At 37.4% G+C, this 20843-nt stretch overlaps 1 protein-coding gene and 1 pseudogene across 1 annotated transcript in view; one reads left to right on the forward strand and one right to left on the reverse strand.

Annotated features, from left to right (window-relative positions):
- The window catches only part of PPFIA2 (PTPRF interacting protein alpha 2), a 643396-nt gene that overhangs the window by 228507 nt on the left and 394046 nt on the right, over window positions 1-20843 (forward strand). The gene's annotated exons all lie outside the window — the stretch shown is intronic.
- Window positions 6468-7324, reverse strand: LOC103207519 (annotated as a pseudogene).

A 20843-nucleotide genomic window follows, 5' to 3' on the forward strand; every position in this document is an offset into this window, starting at 1 on the left:
GACTAATATAATATTTGTCCTTCTGTGATTGACTTCTTTTACTCATCATAATGTCCTCCAAGTCCATTCATACTATGTGGTATTTCATGGATTCTACATAATTCTTTAGTGTTGCATGGTATTCCAGTGTGTGTATGTACCACAGTTTGATTGTCTGCTCCTCCTCCCTTAATGGACACTTAGATTGTTTCTATCTCTTTGCTATTGTGAATAGTGATGCAATGAACATGGGTGTGCATATATCTATTTGTGCCATTGTTCTCCCTTCTTCAGGATATATACCTAGTAATGGGATTGCTGGATCAAATGATATTTCTATTTCCAACTTTTTAAGGGATCACCACACCGATTTCCACAGTGGTTGAATCATTTTACAGTCCCAGCAGCAGTGTATGAGAGTCCCAATCTCTCCACATCCACACCAGAATTTGTTATTTTCGGTTTTGTTGAATGTTGCTGTTAGAGCTGGGGTATCTCATAGTTGCTGCAACAGTTTTGAATTATCTTTATCAAAATTTTACTTGAGTATGATATTATTTAATAATATCTGCATTTTGTTTGATCACCTTTTTTAGAAATGGGCATAAATATAGATCTCTTCCAGTCTGTTGATCAAGTAGCTGTCTTCCAAATTTCTTGGCATGGATAAGTGAACACTTTTAGCATTGCATCTGTTTGTTGAAACATCTCAATTGGTATCCTATCAGTTCCTGGAGTCTTGTTTTCACCAATGCCTTTAATGCAGCTTTGACTTTTACTTTCAATACCATCGATTCTTCATCGTTTGATACTTCCTGAAATGGTTGAACATCGACTGCATCTTTTCAGTACAGTGACTCTGTGTATTTCTTCTATCTTCATTCAGTGCAACCTGTGTTGTTCATTATTTTGCCTGTAAAATATAGAATCATTTAGCATTGCAACTCAACCTTTGAGTTTTCTGTTGAGTTCTTCCAACTTGAGAAATGCTGAATGTATTCTTCCCTTTTGATTTTCTAACTTTAGATATTTGCACATTTTGTTATAATACTTTATCTTCTTGAGCTACCCTTTGAAATCTGTTCAGCTCTTTTACTTCACCATTTCTGCTATTCACCTTAACTAGTCAACATTCAAGAGCAAGTTTCAAAGTCTCTTCTAACATCCACTTTGGTCTTTTCTTTCTTTCTTATCTTTGTAATGACATTTTGTTTTCTTCATGTATGATATCCTTGATATCATTTTACATCTCATGTTGTCTTTGGTCATTAATATTCTATGCATCAAAACTATTTTTAAGATGGTCTGTAAATCTAAGTGTTTTTTCCTAGTCTGTCTTAATCTGGAAGCTCCTCTGAAACTTGTCTACCATGGATCATCCTGCTGGTATTTGAAATACCAATGGTAGAGTTTCCAGCATCACAGCAACATGCTAGCCACCACAGAATGATAAACTGCAGATGAGCGGAGGAAAAACAGACACAAACTATAACACAGTATACCTTTAGCTAACAATAATAATTTCCTTTAAGAAATTTTCCTGGTATCCTGATTTATCTAACTTGAACTTAAGGCATTTATGTATTTTGTATATATATTTTTAACATATATATTAATTCATCACACTCTGTATAGCCTCACACGTGTGGTGTTCTTATTATACAAAAATTTGGAATCTTTTGTAATTAATCATTAAAAATATACTTTTAAAATTCTTCCTAGGCATAGAAGATTTTGTGATTAAGTAAGGATCCTTGTTCTCAAGGTTACAGTCTTCATTAATAGATGAAGAAATTAAAATGTTGGTTTGCATGCCACATCTTGTAATTCAGTATCTGAATTATAAAGATTAATAAGACATCCTCCATGCTCTTTAAGATAATTGATAATGAATTGAAACAAATAAATTCTAATGTAAGAAATACTGTTTTAAGCCTTGTAATTGGATTATAGAGAGAATGATCTAGTAGTATACGAGAGAGAGAAATTATCCTACTGTGGCTAAAGACTTGAATATAAGAAAGATAATTATTGTAGGAACATTTATCTTTTATGTTGAATGGTAATTCTAATATAGTAATTGCACATGGGTTAAATATAGCTATGATAACCTGGCTTATTTGGGATTCAAGATTTTCCTTTTTTCTTTTTCATGTTATACACACATATACACACACACAATCTTTTTTTAAGAATCCAAAGTTAAATATTCATTTCTCTATTGAGTCAGATGAAAACTGGATTTTTCCTACTCCCTGATTTTTATTTTTTTTTTTTAACCCACTTTGGCATACTTTTAATCTGAGATGGAAACAACACATTAACCATATGTTCCAAGGCTTTCCTCCTTAGGAATATGCCTAATTATTATTGGCTTAAGTGACATTACAAAAGTCTATTTCTTGGTGTGCATTGTTTGCTTTGATTAACTAATGTGCATCACCATGTCACACTCTATATATCTTGATGTCTGTGTTGCATTATAAAAATTCAAAATTTAGTAGTGCCTAAGGTATTTGACAACTAACCAGAAGGCTGATGGTTCAAACCTACCAGCCACTCCTCAGAAGGAAGGTTGGGCAACCTACTTCCATAGTGGTACTGCCTCAGAAACCCACGGAGGGGTTGCTGTGAGTTGGGTCTGACTCGATGGCACATAACAACAGCAGCAACAACAAAGCATTTGACTGCTAACCAGAAGGCTGGTGGTTCAAACCCACCAGCCACTACGTGGAAGGAAGACTGGGCAATCTACTTCATGAAGATTTACTGCCTCGGAAATCCAAAAGTGGTCGCTATGAGTCAGAATTGACTCTATGGCAGTGAGTTTGATTTGGTTTGGTTTGGTAATTAATCACTCAATAAACACTTTTAAAATTCATCCTAGGCATAGAAGATATGGAAGTAAGTAAAGGTTTACATATTATCTATCTATTTTCACCAAAAGCTGTAGTATGTTGTTTATAATTTAGGGTAAATAATGTTTATTTTTCTGCCATCATGAAGCTCACATTCTAGCAGAAGGACAAAATGAGTTAGTTTAATTCCATGTCAGGATATTTTGCATCCAGTTTATATAAGAAAAGATCCAGAGAGAATTATCTAGATCATCATGACATTTTTGTTCATTTCTCATGTGTATGCTTTTGGGAATTATACCCATATATTTATAGGATACATTTGTGGATATACTGCATATGCATTCTGAGAACAGGATGTGATAGGAGTCTTATATGGTAAATGTAAACTCTTGTTCAGCTACTCTGCATCTTTGGCAGATAATTTAACTGCTCCTATTTGTAAACTGGCAGTGAATCTTTCAGCCTTCAGACAGAAAAATTAATGTCTCACTTCAAGGATGAGGTTAATGATATATCATTTTAGGTCATTAAGTTTGCCTAACACACTCATCATTTCAATGAGCATTTATAAATACCAGTTTGTATTTCTCATGACACTTATTCCTTTTCATCTACTTTTCTAAATTAGTTCCATACATTTTAAGCATCTCTATTTTCACTGTTTTGTATATCTCCTGAAAGTCTCACATCTCTAAATAAGCTGGGATATTACTCTAGAGGGACCCCACAAGATTGCTTTCTTATTCACACTTCCACTTAGTGCTTGCTGGAAGACTAATCTCCCATTTGATTAAAATAGACTGATATTGGATGCAATTGTAGATTCATTATCATGCCTACTCTTGTTAAAACTTTTTTTTTTCCCCAAGGCAGTTGTGAAAGAGCATATTCACTACCTTGTTTTTCTTCCTTTTTAATAAATTTTTAAATGTATCTCTTCTAACCTACTTCCTTAATGTTTTTTTTCAAATGGGTAAAACTTGGTATATACATATATTCTTATTCATATATGTTTACTTATTTTCTAAACTATAAATTTTCTCCATTTCCTTAAAGTTAACATATTTAACATCTCAAAGTCCATATTGCTGGAGGTTTTGCAACTGAGATGTGGTAATCTGGCAAAGAAAACAGTACATTGAAGAAACCCTAGACATCTTTTAGTCTATCATATTCATTTTACCTATCTCTAAGAAGACATTCTGTGACTATTTCAGACATCAGTTATTTCCATCCCTAAACTGCTTTCTTTTTAAGTTGTGCCATTTTTTTTTTATTTTATTGTTATTTGGGTGAAAATTTACAGAGCAAATTCACTTTCCATACAGCAGCTCACACATGTTGTGTCTTATGACATTGACTACAATCTCCACAATGCAATAGCTCCCCTCCCACTTCCTTCCAATAGTTACCTCTTCCCTGTGTCCTTCCCTCCCATGCACTCCTACCCCCTTAGCTTTCTCCCTGTACATACACAGCCCTTCTATTCTCCCAGGATTGATCTCTACAATGAGTGTATCTACCTAATCTAAAGGTTCAGCTCATATGCCTGTCTTTTGTTTTTCTGAAAGTTACAGGAGTGGGTTCAATTCTAGATCTGAAAGGCAGTGATGGGCCATAATTTCAGTGGTTCCATCAGGCTCTATCAGACCAACAAACCTGGTCTTTTTTTTTTTTTTTTTTAATGATTTTGAGTTTTGTTCCACATTTTCTCCCACTCTGTCCAGGATCTCCTACATAGATCCCCTCTGAGTGGTTGACAGTGGTAGCTGGGCACCATCTAGTTCTTCTGGTCTTATAGTCGTACAGGCTGAGGATCACATGGTGTACCAGTCACTTGGACTAATTGTTTCCATGCATCTTTGGTTTTCTTCATTCTTCTTTGCTCTGGGCAAGGAGAAATTCATTGTTGTATCTTGATGACCACTTTATGCCATTGTTTTTTTATACCATGTTCCTAGGCTTCTAAAATGTGTTGAGAAGCCTCAAGGAGAGCTTCATAAGGATCTTCATCAGGCAAGTCCCTACTACAGGGATACTGCATGGGTTAAAGTCAGGTAAGGTGTACGTCAGGATTGTATCCTTTCACCATACTTAATTCCATCTGTATGTTGAGCACATAATCTGAGAAGCTAGATTATTTGTAGAACAATGCAGCATTAGGATTGGAGGTAGACACATTAACAGCCTGCAATATGCACATGACACACCTTGCTTGCCCTCATTAAAGAGGACTTGAAGCACTTAACTGATGAAGATCAAAGACTACAGACTTCATTATGGATTTCATCTTAACATGAAGAAAAAAATCCACACAGTTGGAACAATAAATAACATCATGATAAACAGAAACTATTGAAGCTGTCAAGGATTTTATTTTACTTGGATCCACAATCAGTGCCCATGGAAGAAGTGAAAAAATCAAATGATATATTGCATTGGAAAAATCTACTGCAAAAGACCTCCTTAAAGTATTAAAAAGTAAAAATATCACTTTAAGGACTAAGGTGCACCTGACTCAAGCCCTGGTATTTTCAGTTGCTTTATCTGATGTGAAAGCTGAACAGTGAATAAGGAAGACCAATGAAGAATTAATTTGAATTATAAATTATGGTGTTAGAAAACAAAATATTGAATATATTGTGGACTGCCAGAATGAAAAAATCCATCTTAGAAGAAATACAGCCAGATTGCTCCTTAGAAGCAAGGATGATGAGACTTCATCTCACATACTTTGGACATGTTATCAGGAGGGACCAGTCACTGGAAAAGGAAATGATGCTTGGTAAATTAGTAGGTCAGTGAAAAAGAGGAAGACCCTCAATGAGATGAATTGCAACAGTGGATGCAGCAATGAGGTCAATCATAGCAATGATTATAAGGATGGCACAGGACCGGGCACTGTTTCATTTTTTGTTGTTGTTCATAGGGTCGCTATGAATTGGAACTGACCCAGTGGCACCTAAAAACAACTTGTGTCTCATCAACTTTGCCACTAACACTTGGTCTAAGCCAAAATTACCTCTTACTTGAAACTATTTTAGCTTTATTTCCCCTGTATTCCTACCTTCCACTCTCTGTGCTCTGTTCCCAACCCAGAAGTCTAAATGACTCATTTAAAATATTAATTAATCATTCAATCTTGTAACTCTTCCACTCAAAGCATTCCCATGTTTCTCCAGCCAATGTCTTCATCTGACTCAGAGGAAAAGACAATGTCTAGTTAATAGCCTACAAGAAGAAAAATAATCTGGCTTCTTGTTATCTCTCTGACTTCATCATCTGCCACTCTCTTGCTCATATACTCAGCATGGATACTTCACCCTCCTTGCTGTTCTTCAGACATATTCTAAGCATGCTACTCCCAGTGAAAGTCCAGTTGCTGTGAAGTAATTCTAACCCATGGTGACCATATATGTGCCAGAGAACTGTGTTCCATAGTGTTTTCACTGGCTAACTTTTTGTTAGCAGATCTCCAGGACTTACTTTTGAGGTTCCTCTGGATAGACTTGAACCTCTAACTACTCAGTTAGCAGTCAAACACATTATCTGCTTGTACCACCAAGGGACTACTTTTTTTTTTTTTTTTAAGGTATCAGTTATTTAATTAGATTCTTTGCAAGAGACCTAGAACACCAATTTGTGAGGATAAATCCCATTGGTGAGCATGAACCCAGAAAGCAGGTAACCTTGGAACTGGGGAGTGGCTTTGATTTGAGGCAAAATTTGCAAGTCCACAGTTTTCTGGTCAACCTTGTGGTGCTCTGTGATCTCGTGTTTCTCTTTTCTGGTGTCAAAGATCTCGCCTTCCTGGTGTCTGGGCTTCTGCAGCTGCTGCTTCTCGAAGAACACATCCATGAGATGCTTGGGGATCTTCACCCCACTGACGTCAATTTTGGTGGAGGTGGCTATGACAAATTTCTCATGTGTTCCATGCAGGGGAACTCAATTGAGCAACAGGGGTACAGTCACAAGTAGCAAACCACTGTCCAGCTGCTTCAGGAAAACCACTTTCTTGCCTCTATGGCATCTAGTGAGGATGATGAGAATGGTCCCTGGAGTGATACTGGTTGGCAGTTTCCTCACATGCTCACTGAAGGGTTTTTTGCCTTGGCTCCACAGCTTCTGAGGCATGTCTTCAGTAGGATAATACACAGGCATTTTGCAAAGTTTAACCACTTGGTGCCACCATTCTTGTCACCACCAACCGGTTTTGTGACAGTAGCAAGAACTTTTTCCTTCTTCTTTTCAACTCTGGATTTAGCAGCTGAATACTTCCTCTTGCACATACCCTTTCTAAAATATATGGCTGATTGGGAATATCTGCCAATTCCTCTGACTAGGACCTGACTTCAGTGGGGCTTCCCTGTTTTGGGCCTTTTGCCTTTGAGGTCCCCGTTCTTAATTTTGCCACTGGAATCTGCTCTCTTGGCTTCAGGTTTCTTCTCCTTGGTATCTGGCTTCTCAAGCTTTTCACCCACCATCTTGCAAAATGGGAAATCCCCAGGGATTACTTTTGTATTTCTTCTTTGCTCTACCTGATATCTTCTTTAATATTTCCATGGCACATTTCCTCACTTTAAGTCTGTTTGAATGTTACATACTCACTGAGGCCTTCCCTAACTACGATTTTAAAGTTTTTAACTTTCTTCTTTCCCCGTTTTTTTTTTTCCTTTCTCTCTAAAGCACTTTTCACCTTTTAACATACTGTATAATAGTCCTGCATAATTCACTGAAAGATAAACACAAGGTAAGCACCATAAAGATAAGGGATTTATTTATTTTCTGTTTTGCTCATAGTTGTATTCTCAGCAATTCAAGTAACTTTAGGAACTCAAAAAAAAAAAAAATTGTTAATTCTGAGCCCTCCTTACATTCTTTCTTTCAGTATCTAAATAAATATCTACTCTACTATGTGTATCTCAGTGTCCTCAGTATTCCTAAAGATGTCAGATGGGTGTTTACATTCACCTGGTATTTGCCTGAAACTCTTTGCTACATACCCATGGGGAAGGCTAAATGTTCCTCCTCTTAGGTTGTCTTGTCTCAGCTTCATTCCTGTCGATTCTGTCTTCTGCCTGAGCCTCTTTAATTTATGCATACATACATCCTCAATGCCTTCCTGCCTCCAGGTGTCATTCATTAATGCAGGCTTTCCCTGGTGAATTTGGGATAACATATGATATCATATTACCAAATAGAAAACAGTTTAAAATCATTTGTAGACATCACAGCAAATTTTATTACCCTTCACTGCTTCAGAACATGTCTTTCTGGTCATGTTTGACCTTAATCTTTGTGTATTTATTTATATATTTATAGTTTATGTTTCAGTTATAGTCTAATTGCCAAAGTACAACAATTAGACCATTAAAACTTAGAGATTATAAATATTATTAAGGTAGTTTTGATCCACATTAGCATCCCTTCAGGATAAGGGACAAATTGAACTCTCTGAATCTTTTTGTATGTAGCATTAATGAATAAACTGTTTCTTTAAAACATAAATCATATATTTAGTTTAAATGCATATTATAAATTATGTAATTTAGGTATTTTATTTTAGGTAAGTTTCCATTTCACCCTCTTTCAGTAACAATGGCTTTCTTTCTGTTTATCTAATCAAATTGTCCCTATGCCTAAGTAGTTGTCTTTTAAAATTCTTAGCTTTATTTTGTTTTGGGCATAAGGAAAATGATACTTAGCACTGTGAATATTAAACTTTAGCATCTGAGAAACTAAAATGTGGATTTTACAATGCACTTGCGTTTTGTCCCTCTGCGAGAAATTCTAAAGTCACCAGAAAAGTATAATTAGCATTTGAATGATAACAATAATGAAAATCTTACTCAAATTTCTTTTCCTGGAAAAGTTTTTCTTGACATTATCACAAAGAAAGTAACAAATTTCTTTAATATCATGCAGTATATTGATTCCAAGTGAGTATATTAACTAGTTCCATTCATTGTTCTATGCCCTGAGTGAAGAACATGTTTAACATGGGATTTAAAACTATAACTCATGCATCCCCTCCCCCTTTGCTTAAGTTCCTTTCCCCCTTCACCTGCTCTCCTTTCCTTTGCACTTATCCTCCTCTTAAATCCAATACAATTTACTTATTACATTGATTCATTTTATACTTTCTCCCACCACAGTGGAAGTTCCACAGGGAAGAGGTGGTTGTCTATTGTATTCACTAATGTATCTTAAATGCCTAGAATAGCCCTGAACTCACAAAATGCTCATTAGGTCTTCATTTTATCAGTTGACTTTGTGCTTTTGGAATATCAAAGAGACCATTATGGCCACTGGTCAATGTATGGAGACATAGTTGCATGAAGTGAGGTCAGAGAGAGGGTCAACTAATATATGGCTTCATGGGCCAAAGAAAGGATTTAGATTTTTTTCCTAAGTGTGATAGGAAGCTACCTATGAACTGTGAAAATAAAAATTACTCATAACTCTGGACTGGGCAGCTTCATACAAGAGAGGCCACTGGAGTTTGATCTTATTGTTGTTAGGTGTTGTTGAGTCATCTCTGACTCATAGCAACCCTATGTAGAGCAGAACGAAATACTACCCAGTCCTGTGCCAAGTTCACAATCCCTACTATATCCGAGCCCATCACTGTAGCCACCATGTCAATCCATCTTGTTGAGGGCCTTCCCCTTTTTCGTTGACCTTCCGCTTTACCAAGCATGACATCCTTCTCCAGAAAATGGTCCCTTCTGACAACCTGACCAAAATAGGTGAGATGAAGTCTGGCCATTTGATCTTATGTCTTTTGGACAATAGAAAACATATATGCAGCATAGTCTACTAAGGAGAAAAACAGAAATTTGCAAAGTTTAAGGTTTTACGTCTAAGTGACTGAAAGGATAAAGATGACAGTCAGTGCTTTACATACATTTTCTCATTTAATATTTTTAATACATTTTATTGAAATATAATTTAAGTACAGTGAAATACACAAAACTAAAGTGACATGGGTCAAAGAATTTTCTCATTTAATTTTCAAAACACCACAGTGAGTGACATTCTAAACAGAGAAGAAAACTGAACCTCAGAAACTAAATCAATTGTCCAAACTCTATTAGGAAAGTAGAAGAGAGGACATTTAAATGTGGATCTTTTTGAGATTTCAGTTCATCTTTTAAACTAGTCACAGGGCTGGTGGTTTAATATTAATACAATCAAGATTTTAAAAAATATCCAATTCCTTGCAACTAATCAATTCAATCTAATTAATATTTATTGTGCATACTTGGGCTGCCTGTATATATAATGCTGTCCAAGGCTCTGTAATCATGTTACTGATTATGTGCCCTTTGATATTAAAGGAAAACATTTGCAACAAGAATTTCTGAATATATTATGGAATGTTAATATTTATGTTTCTTTCATTTATTTATGTGTAGTAAATGTCAAGTACAAGACTGATAAATTGAAATTAATGGATGCTCATAATTTATTATAACGTAATAAACTGTTAATTCTGTGTCTGCATGACAACTAATCAGCAAGCTGTAAAATTGTGATTTGACCATAGTCTTTTAGGTGTCTACACTTTCAGCTAAGGAGTTATGATCTATGACATTATTAATAATTCAGTGTCAATATGTAAAAAATGGAATTTTGCTGAGGCCAAAGTGGTGTTCAACCTTTTTATCAGTGATCTAGTTATTAGATTTAATAATATGCTCATTAAATTTCACTAATAACCCAAATTGGTCACATGGCCTGATGTAGAGAAGAAGGTCAATATAAAAAAAAATTCAACTTAATGTCAAAAAAATGTGAAAAGACAGACTTCTCAAAGAGGAAATGTTAGCTAGAAGATTTTGAGAACAAGGATACATTGAATAAGTGTTTTCCAATCTTATTTGCCTTATCATCCAAGTGAAAAAATTTATTTCTCCAGCAACAGTGGAGTTGACCAAGAAGAATGTTCAAAATTAAAAATAAGTGCCTCAGGATCTGAAAGTCCTAGGATTTTCCCAGTTGTCCTGAGAGACCTGAGTCTCTGCACACCTGTAACCTATTTGTATCACATTGCTTGGGAAGCTCGTTTTAGTTACTGCAGAATCATTCCTGGTATGACCATAGCAGGACATTTTTACCTTTATGTTCAGTTTGACTGTAAGATAAAATAATTGGATTAGATCAGTGGTTCCATAATCCTGGATGCACACTGAAAACACCTGGGGAACTTTAGAAAAATAATGATGTGGCATTCTTAGATTAATTAAATCAAAATCTCTAACATGAAGTTGAGCACCAGTATTTAAAAAAAAAAAAAAACCTAGGAGATTCTAATGTGCAACCAGCCTTAAAATCACTGTGATAGATGATTTATAGGGTCTTCTATATCTGTGCCTAAGGCACTTGATTGCTAACCAGAAGGCTGGCGGTTCAAACCCACCAGCCACTCCTCAAAAGGAAGATGGGGCAATCTACTTCTGCAGTGATACTGCCTCAGAAACCCAAGTAGGGGTCACTATGAGTTGGGTCCGACTCCACGGAACATAACAACAACAACAGCAACTATATCTGTAAAATTCTGGGGATTTAAGGTTTTCTACAATAACCTCAGTTTGGAGAGGCCTGTGACTATGTGGGTGCTTTAATGGGACAATCAAGGAAAACCCCAACAAGAGATTGTCCCAGGAAAAATATTGTAGGCCATTACTAATGATGCCCAAGACGATCTCTCTGTAGGTTTAAAATTTCCAAGACCCCTCTACTTGTTTTTGCTTCCAGATTCAAGTGGAAGTATCAGCCTTAAACTTTGTGCTGTGAGAAAAAGAAACAAGGGAAGGTACAAAACCAAATGAGATTGTCGGGCAAGGGCTTTCACTATACATCTGTAAACTGGGATAATCTGTAGAAGTGAGTGAATGAGCAGAGCCTGGAGGGATACCATAAGGAAATAGAGAAAGGCTTATAAAGCTTTCTTGAAGTAAACTAGGGGATAACTAGAGAGGCCAGGGAGCATAGAGGGCACTGCAGAGGTTGAGTATGGCAATCTTGACTGTTCACTGGTTGATATTCTCTAATGGTGCACATCAACTCAAGAGTTGTAGCAGAGAAGCAGGGCAATTGTATTAATACAATTTTGGCTGGATGGATAAAATAAAAAGATATTAGAAAAATAGAATGGCAGTATTAGCAAGAGAATGGAACACGGGATACAGGGTGGGTTCCTGGATAGGTAAGAAGAGAATGAAATTAAGAGAGGGCTAAAAGATTGGGAGAAAACTGGGCCAAAGGATGATATGTCCAAGAAGACATATAGTGAAAATGAGACAGTACAAAAGCAAGAGAATGAGAAGTAATTATTCTGCGAAATGCTTTTACCAACTCCATGTGACAGGACTTATCTGCTCTTGATATCTTTCCCCCAGAATAAAAGCATGTTTTTCCCCCTCTTCCCACTTTCTTTGCCAGTCACTGTCTCATTTCTTTGTTTTCCTTCACAACAATAATTTTTAAAATAGTTGTTTAAACACAGTTTCCAAATTTTCTCCTTCTGTTTCTTCTTCCATTAATCAGACTTTTATTCTAACCATCCGCTGAAATAAGCCTTCACATTGCCAGATTAAGTGGCCAGTTCTCAGTCCTCATCTTAGTTAACTCTCAGCAGCATTGATGTAGACAATCACTTTTTCCTCTGGGATGAACTTTAATCACTGGGCTTTGAGAACAGTTCAGTCTCTTTGTTATCCTTGCACATGACTGTAGCTCCCACTTACTCTGCTTTACTGGAATAAGTGGAGTGCACTGAGACTTGGCCTTGGACTGCTTCTCTTCTCTATTTGCAATCACTTCTTTGATGCCTTCATTCCAGTCTTTTGGTTTTCCGTTTTTATGTTAATGCAGTATCAAGAGTTGTGTATCCAACTGCCTACCTGACATCTCTATTTTAATAACTAATTGACACCTCAAACTCAACCTGTGCAAAACTGAATGTGTGATGTTTCCTCCAAGCCTGCTTTTCCTGCTGCCTTACCTATCTCAGTTGATGACAATTTCATCCTCCCACTGATCAGGTAAAATACTTGAGTAATTGCTCAGGCCCCAAATGTTTGCAGTTGCCCTTGATTCATTTCCTTCTTGTACACCCCACATCAAAAATTGATCACTTTCACAATAAAATTTAAATAAATACTCACCTCAAAGCTCTTGAATTTATAGAATCAATTACTCAGTTATAGTTTTTTTTTTTTTCATATTCTACACTGAGTTAAATTCAGTGGTAAGATAAAGTGTTAATGAGATGTAATTTTGATTTATAGCATGACTTTGTAATCAGATAGACCTGATTTCAAACCTTGTGAATTTCTTACTCATTAGTTATATGAACTTAGACAGCATGCATAACTTCTGTAAGACTCAGTTCCCTGATACATAGGTGAGGAATAAATGCCTCCTTTAGAGGGTTTTGTAAAGAATAATACTACGCCTAGCCTGACTTATAATATCACTTAGTAAATGGTAACAGTTGAGTTATTGTTCTGTCTTTAATACAACATAAAACTGGATAGTGCTTGGTTTTATGTTTCCATGGAAAATATTTGGAAAAAAATAAAATCAAGGAATAATATACTTACAACCATGAGTTAATGTTGCAGTAGAAATCTTGAATAGTAGGAAATAAGATGGTGAAAGATAGCTTTTTTCAATTACCCCACATGTACGTGAAAGCTGGACAATGAATTAGGCAGACTGAAGAATTGATGCTTTTGAATTATGGTGTTGGTGAAGAATACTGAAAATACCATGGACTGCCAGAAGAACAAATTAATCTATCCTGGAAGAAGTGCAGCTGAATGCTCCTTGGAATGGCCAGATTTCATCTTTCCTGCTTTGGTCATGTTGTCAGAAGGCACCACTTCCTGGAGAAGGCTGTCATGCTTGGTAATGTGGAGGGTCAGCAAAACAGCGGAAGACTCTCCAGGAGATGGATTAATACAGTGGCTGCCATGATGGGTTCAGGTATAGCAGGGATTGTAACAGTAGCTTTTACTACTAGGCACCTTAAAACTCTTCTAGCTTCTATGTATTATCCAGTTCAAAAACCACTCCCATTTTTTAGGTGTCTGTTAGAACGGCATCCTTCTCTTCAGGTACCAAATTCTGTCCTACTTATCTCATGCGGCTATAACAGAAATGCCACAAATTAGTGGCTTTCACAAACATGACATTACTTTCTCACAGTTTAGGAGGCTAGAAGTATGAATTCAGGGTGCCAGCTCTGGGGAAGGCTCTCTCTTGGCTCTGGAGGAAGGGTCTTGTCTCTTCAGCTTCTGCTTCCTGGTTCCTTGGAGATCTCAATGTGGCTTTGGCATCTCTCTTATACCATCTTTCCTCTGTTTACTTTTTAATTTCTTTTATATCAAAAGAGATTGACTCCAGATACAAACTATACTAATCCTGTTTCATTAGCATAACAAAAACATCCCATTACCAAATGGGATTATAACCACAAGCATGTTGCTATTCGTGTTAGGTGCCATGCAGTCAGCTCCAACTCACAGCCAACCGACTCATGGCAGACAACACACTGCCCAGTCCTGTCCCATCCTCACAGTCCTTGCTGTGCTTGAATCCATCATTGCAGCCTCACTGAGGGTGTCTTCCCCCTTTTTGCTGACCCTCTACTTTATAAAGCATGATACCCTTCTCCAGGGACTGATCTCTTTTGACAACATGACTAAAGTTGTGAGATGAAGTCTGGCCATTCTCTCTTGTATGGGGCATTCTGGCTGCGCTTCCTCTGGGACAGATTTGTTCGTTCCTCTGACAGTCCATGGTATTTTCAGTATTCTTTGCCAGCACTACAATTCAAAGGCAGCAACTCTTCTCTAGTCTTCCTTTCTCATTGTCCAGCTTTCACATGCATGTGAAACAATTAAAAATATCATGGCTTAGGTTAGTCATTCCTTAGTGTTCAAAGTGATGTCTTTGCTCCTTTATACTTTAAAGAGGTCTTTTTGCAGCAGATTTGCCCAGTGCAATACAACAGCTGATTTCTTGACTGCAGCTTCCATGAGTGTTGATTGTGGGTCCAAGTGAAATCCCTGACAACTTCAATCTTTTCTCCATTTATTGTAATGTTGTTACTGATCCAGTTGCAAGGATTTTTGTTTTCATTATGTTGAGGTGTAATCCATACTGAAGAGTGTAGTCTTTGATCTTTATCAGTAAGTGCTTCAGGTCATCTTCACTTTCAGTAAGCAAGGTTGTGTCATCTGCATATCACAGGTTCCTCCAGTCCTGATGCTGTGTTCTTGATAGTGTTCTGCTTCTTAGATTATTTGTTCAGCATACAGATCAAATAAGTATGGTGAAAGGTTACAACCCTGACACACACCATTCCTGATTTTAAACCATGCAGTATCCCCTTGTTCTGTTCAAATGACAGCCTCTTGGTCTATGTACAGGTTCCCGATGAACACAATTAAATGTTCTGGAATTCCCATGTTCACAAGTTATCCATAATTTGTTATGATCCACATAATTTAATGCTTTTGCATAACTGATAAAACACAGGAAAACATCTTTCTGATATTCTTTGTTTTCAGCTGAGATCCACCTGACATTAACAATAATACTTCTCATTCCACATCCTCTTCTGAATTAGCTTGAATTTCTGGAATTACCCTGTCAATATACTGCTGCAACTGTTTTTGAATTATCTTCAGTAAGATTTTACTTGCATGTCATATTAATGAGATTGTTCAATAACTTTACATTCTGTTGCATCACCTGTCTTTAGAATGGGCATAAATCTGGATCTTTTCCAGTCCACTGGCCAGGTAGCTCTCTGCCAAATTTCAGGCCTAACAAGTAAGTGCCTGCAATGCTGTATCCATTTGTTGAAACATCTCAGTGATATTCTGTCAATTCCTAGACTCTAGTTTTTCACCAATTCCTTGAGTGCACTTTGGACTTCTTCCCACGCTTCCTACTGAAATGGTTGAATGTTGACCAATTATTTTTGGTACAGTGACTCTCTGTATTTCTTCCATCTAACCATAGGCATAGTGGTTAGGATTTATATCACATACTTTTGAGGGACATAATTCAATCCTTAACAGGTATAAACAGGTTTAGCATAAAATGAACTGTTAAGGAGCATTAGAATATCTTCTTTGTATTGTTTGACATATACCTTTCTTTTCTTCAATGTGATTTTTCTCTCAGTGCTCTATGGATGTATGCATGGAGATGGGCATTTGTGGGTGTATATGTGTAGGGAGCTTGGGTGGCATAGTGCCTAAGGCATTTGACTGCTAAACAGAAGGCAGGGAGTTCAAACCCACCAGCCACTCCTTAGAAGGAAGGCTGGGCAATCTACTTATGATACTTCTTTGGAAACCTAAGGAAGGGTCGCTTTGAGTCAGAATCAACTCAATAGCAATGAGTTTGCTTTTGGTTTTATAGGTAGGTGTGCACAGTGATGCTTTTTCATTTTTCATTTCATTACTTTTCTAAATGACTAGATAGCATTATTTAGTAAATAATTATTTATTAGTAAAAGTAATATATATATAATTTGGATATGTGGACTTGCTCATTCTTTTTATGTGCATTCATTCATCAAAAGCATGCTATTATATCCTAAACAATGTGGTTAGTTCAATGTTTGCATCTTCAATCTACTGAATACTAACTCTAAGAATCTAAGGATAAGAACAAGTGTTTTCCAATTTTAAGTCTATGTAAAGAGTCAAATGAAATAATATTAAAATGCAGTGCAAGAGAAGAGAGAGGCAAAAGATGTTCCAAGTATTTCCCAAAGAATCACTGGGTGCCTGCTCTATGGCATGTGTTGTGCTGGTTTCATGATAGTGGTCCATGGGAAGTTCCAATTAAGCAACTACTTTTGTGTAGTGAGGAAGCTTATTCCATGTTAAACTTGAATAAGGGTTACTCTTTTTATTAAAAAAAAAATAGACAAAAGAACAAATTCTGAATGAGAGACTCAGAATTTTTTATATCCTGATGCATTAATTTCTGTGCAGACTCATAGACCATATATGCTATTTGTATAGTGAATAAAATAGAAAAGGTAGATTGATCCAGAGCGTAAATATTCCCTTTATCCACAATTCCCTTTATCCACAATTGTCTGAGAATTTTGCCAATTCCTCATGTGAAATTATTGTAATTTAACATTAAAACCCAGAAACATCATAGAATGTGTAGGGTGTATACAAGTTTAAGTTCTACATATAATAATCTATATGTAGTTCTCATTTCATCAAGTGGGCTCATATTTCCTAACTAACTTTTTTTATGTTAGTTAACAGGGTTCAGAAACCTCTTCAGGTATTTTTATAAATACTTGAACAATATAGATATGGGTTTATAAATCCAAAATATGGATTTATAAGGTTAGACCCAAAGACCTACACATGGGAGTGCCCAGAAAATACACCTTTTACCACAATGGTGAGGTACATATTTATAAAGGGAACAGCAACATCCTTGAAGATTGCTGTGATTGCTACTTTATGTAAGCCAGATTTGACAGTGGGAACCCCCTTAATTGAATTAAGATGCTAAACTACAATATATTGTGTATATATTGTGTGTCAACGTGGCTGTGCCATGATTCTCACTGGTTTAGTAGTTATGATGTAATCATCCTCCATGATAAGGTCTGATATAGTGTAATTACCTCCATGATGATGTATGCTATGAGTAGCCAGTTGAAAGGGAGTTTCCTCAGGGGTGTGACCTGCTTCCAATATATTATGGGCATCCTGGCAAAGATTTCTGGCTTTATGCTTAATATGAATCCTACATCTGGCTCATCATTGTCTGGACTTGAACCAGTAGCCTCCCATATTGCCTGCCATTTTGGGACTGTTGCCTTCACAGTTTATGAGCCAACAGCCTATAATCTTCCCTGCTGACTTTGGATTTGTCAGCCTCTGAAGCCAGTAGCCTAGTATTGTCTGCCAATTTTGGGTTTGTCAGCCCTTCCAGCTACATGATTGAGGGGAAGCCTCCAGTTTGATATCTGACCCAGAGACTTTGGACTTGCCAGCCTCTAAAAAACTGCATGAGCCATTTCTTTGATATCACTTTTTTTTTCTCTCTCTCTGTGTATGTATATATATGTGTCGTTGTTGTTGTTATGTGCTGTGAGTCAGACCCGACTCATAGCGAGCCCTCCTTGGGTTTCCAAGGGAGTATCACTATGAAAGTGGATTGCCCAACCTTCCTTCTGAGGAGTGGCTGATGGGTTTGTACAGCCAGCCTTCTGGTTAGCAATCAAATGCCTTAGGCACTATGCTACCAGAGCTCGCTGGTTAAAGTGCTGAGCTCTTGAAAATGTCTGTGGTTCAAACCCAAAAGCTGCTCCACAGCAGAAAGATTTACAGACTTGGAAACCCTGTTGGGCAATTCTGTCCTATCACTGTTAGTTGGAATTGACTCAGTGACAGTGGGTTTGTTCAGTGGATTTGGGAAAGAAAATAAAGTGCAACACTATACAGTATGTGAGTCAACACTCTTGGCTGGATCTGAGGCAACATCCTATAATCATATACATTCATATGCCTGATAATATTTACACTACAATGGATAAATAAAGATTATAAATTGCTTTATATCAGTTGTGGAACCATATGAGTTTAGGTCAGGTCAGGTTTGTCACCAAATAAATTCTGAAAATTTTTCAGTTTTCAGAGATCATTGCATTTTGGAACTACAGATAAAGGATTATGGTCAATATTTCCTAATGAGTTTGACAAATATAAGTGCTTAATAAATATTTATGCAAGGGGAAAGAAAAAAAAGAAGGAAGCAACAAGGAAGGAAGGGAAAAAGGAAGTAACAAGGAAGGAAGGGGAGAAGGGAGAGAGAAAGGAAGGAAGGAAGGAAGATGAAAGATAACTAGAGTGAAAAAACAAGCATACGTAATGCAAACACACACACTGTGTAGATCAGGGGGTAGTTCTGGCCAAAATATTCTATCGGTTCTTGGTGAAGATAGACAAAAATCTATTACAATACGTGTTTGTTTAATTTTTGTTTGTGTCCTCTAAATGGATAGGCATTTTTGGCTTATCTACAAGTAAGTATCAGATTAAAAGAAATTTAGTTAAGCTATAGGGTTGGAGGGAGCTCTGGTAGCGTAGTGCCTAAGGCACTTGACTGTTAACCAGAAGGCTGGCGGTTCAAACCCACCAGCCACTCCTCGGAAGGAAGATGGGGCAATCTACTCCTGTAGTGATACTGCCTCAGAAACCCAAGGAGGGGTTGCTATAAGTCGGGTCTGACTTGACGGCACATAACAACAACAACAACAATGGGGTTGTATGTACTAGAGATCCAGTATGCAAAACTAAAGCCCCCAAAAAAACAAAACCCACTGGCACTAGTGGATGTCAACTTATTGGGATCACTATTGCATTTCTAAGGTTGTAAATTCTTTATGGTAGTAGATTGCCTCATCTTCCTCCCACAGAGCAGCTGGTGGGTTTGAACCTTTGACCTTTGAATTAGCAGGCAAATGCCCTACCCACTCAACCACCAGAGCTCCTTGTGGGACTGTTGTTGTTGTTGTTACATGCTGTCAAGTTGGCCCCGACTCATAGCGACCCCTCCTTGGGTTTCCAAGGCAGTATCACTACGGAAGTAGATTGCCCAACCTTCCTTCTGGGGAATGGCTGGTGGGTTTGAACTACCAGCTAGGAATCTTAAAAAAGAAATAAATAAATCTAGTTTTAAAATCTGTGAATTTAAGCAGTCTGGCACCTTCTTTGAATACTGTGATAGAGGTGTGGTTAGAGGCTGGGGGAAGATCACTGAAGGATATTAACCAGCAATTAAATATGTTAGCCCAGAGATGATGTTATTTCCAATCACAGTTCTTGGGGAGCATGCGTTACAGGGTTCCACCAACTACAAGAGGAAATACAATCTTAACATGTGTCTGGAAGTGGTGATAACCAAAATTTTCTGTGATCTTCACTGACTACCACAGCTACTAAGTCTAAACTCTAGTCAGTTTTTTTTTTTTTTTTTAATTTGACAATCCAGTTCTAGCAAGATGGCGGAATAGCAGAAAGGCTGCACAGACCCTCTTGAACAAAGAAAAGAGGAACTAATTAACATAGACACAGAAGATAATCCTGGAACCCTGAGCCTTGAAGGGGAAGGATATAGAAATGGACTAAACCTCAACTAGCCAAAGAATTTGCATGCAAATACCAAAAAAAGAGACATACAGAGCTTCAGTCTGGCAGTGATCCTGAGCGATCCTGAGGGCACAGACAGCTTGGAGATTGCCAAGTGGTGGTAGGACCTAAGAATTAACCTAAAACTCAGCCCTGCTAGCCAGGGACTGCACAGAGGACTGCTCTGTGCAACACTACACAGTATCTGACTCGACAGTCAGATAAAATAAAAGGCAGGAAATAAAAGGCGAAGCAACAGCGAAGAGGAAGGCAGGCTGAGCTGTGGACTTTTGCCTATCTGGAGGGTGCAGCTATTTTGAATGTTTGCAAGTGGCTTGACCATTTTGGATATTTGAAGTGTTCTCCTAGATTCCAAGGGCTTAAGAACAGTTTCCGCTTGCCAGCAACCCCAAGGACATTCCAGACCTGGATGACTGAACAGGTGAGACATTCCCCTTGTTACTCTTATACCCAACACCTGCTTGATGAATGAAGGTACGGCCATCCCCCATTCCCACCCACCTTCTGGGCCTGCAAGAACTCCATTCCAGTCTGTGTGCTCGGACGGAGCCTGGGTGCCTTGCCCTGCCCTCCCCCAATTTTTCTCTTTTTATTTCTTTTTTTTTCTGGTTTTTACTTTGCTTGTTTTTGTCCATTTTTAAACTACTGCTATTATTAATACGTGGGAACTCTGGTAGCATAGTGGCTAAGGCACTTGACTGCTAACCAGAAGGCTGGCGATAGGAGTTCTGGTAGCATAGTAGCTAAAGTACTTGACTGCTAACCAGAAGGCTGGCGGTTCAAACCC

This window comes from Orycteropus afer, unplaced genomic scaffold, assembly GCF_000298275.1.
Source record: "Orycteropus afer afer isolate SDZICR_OR568_19922 unplaced genomic scaffold, OryAfe1.0 scaffold00375, whole genome shotgun sequence".
Lineage (NCBI taxonomy): Eukaryota > Metazoa > Chordata > Mammalia > Tubulidentata > Orycteropodidae > Orycteropus > Orycteropus afer.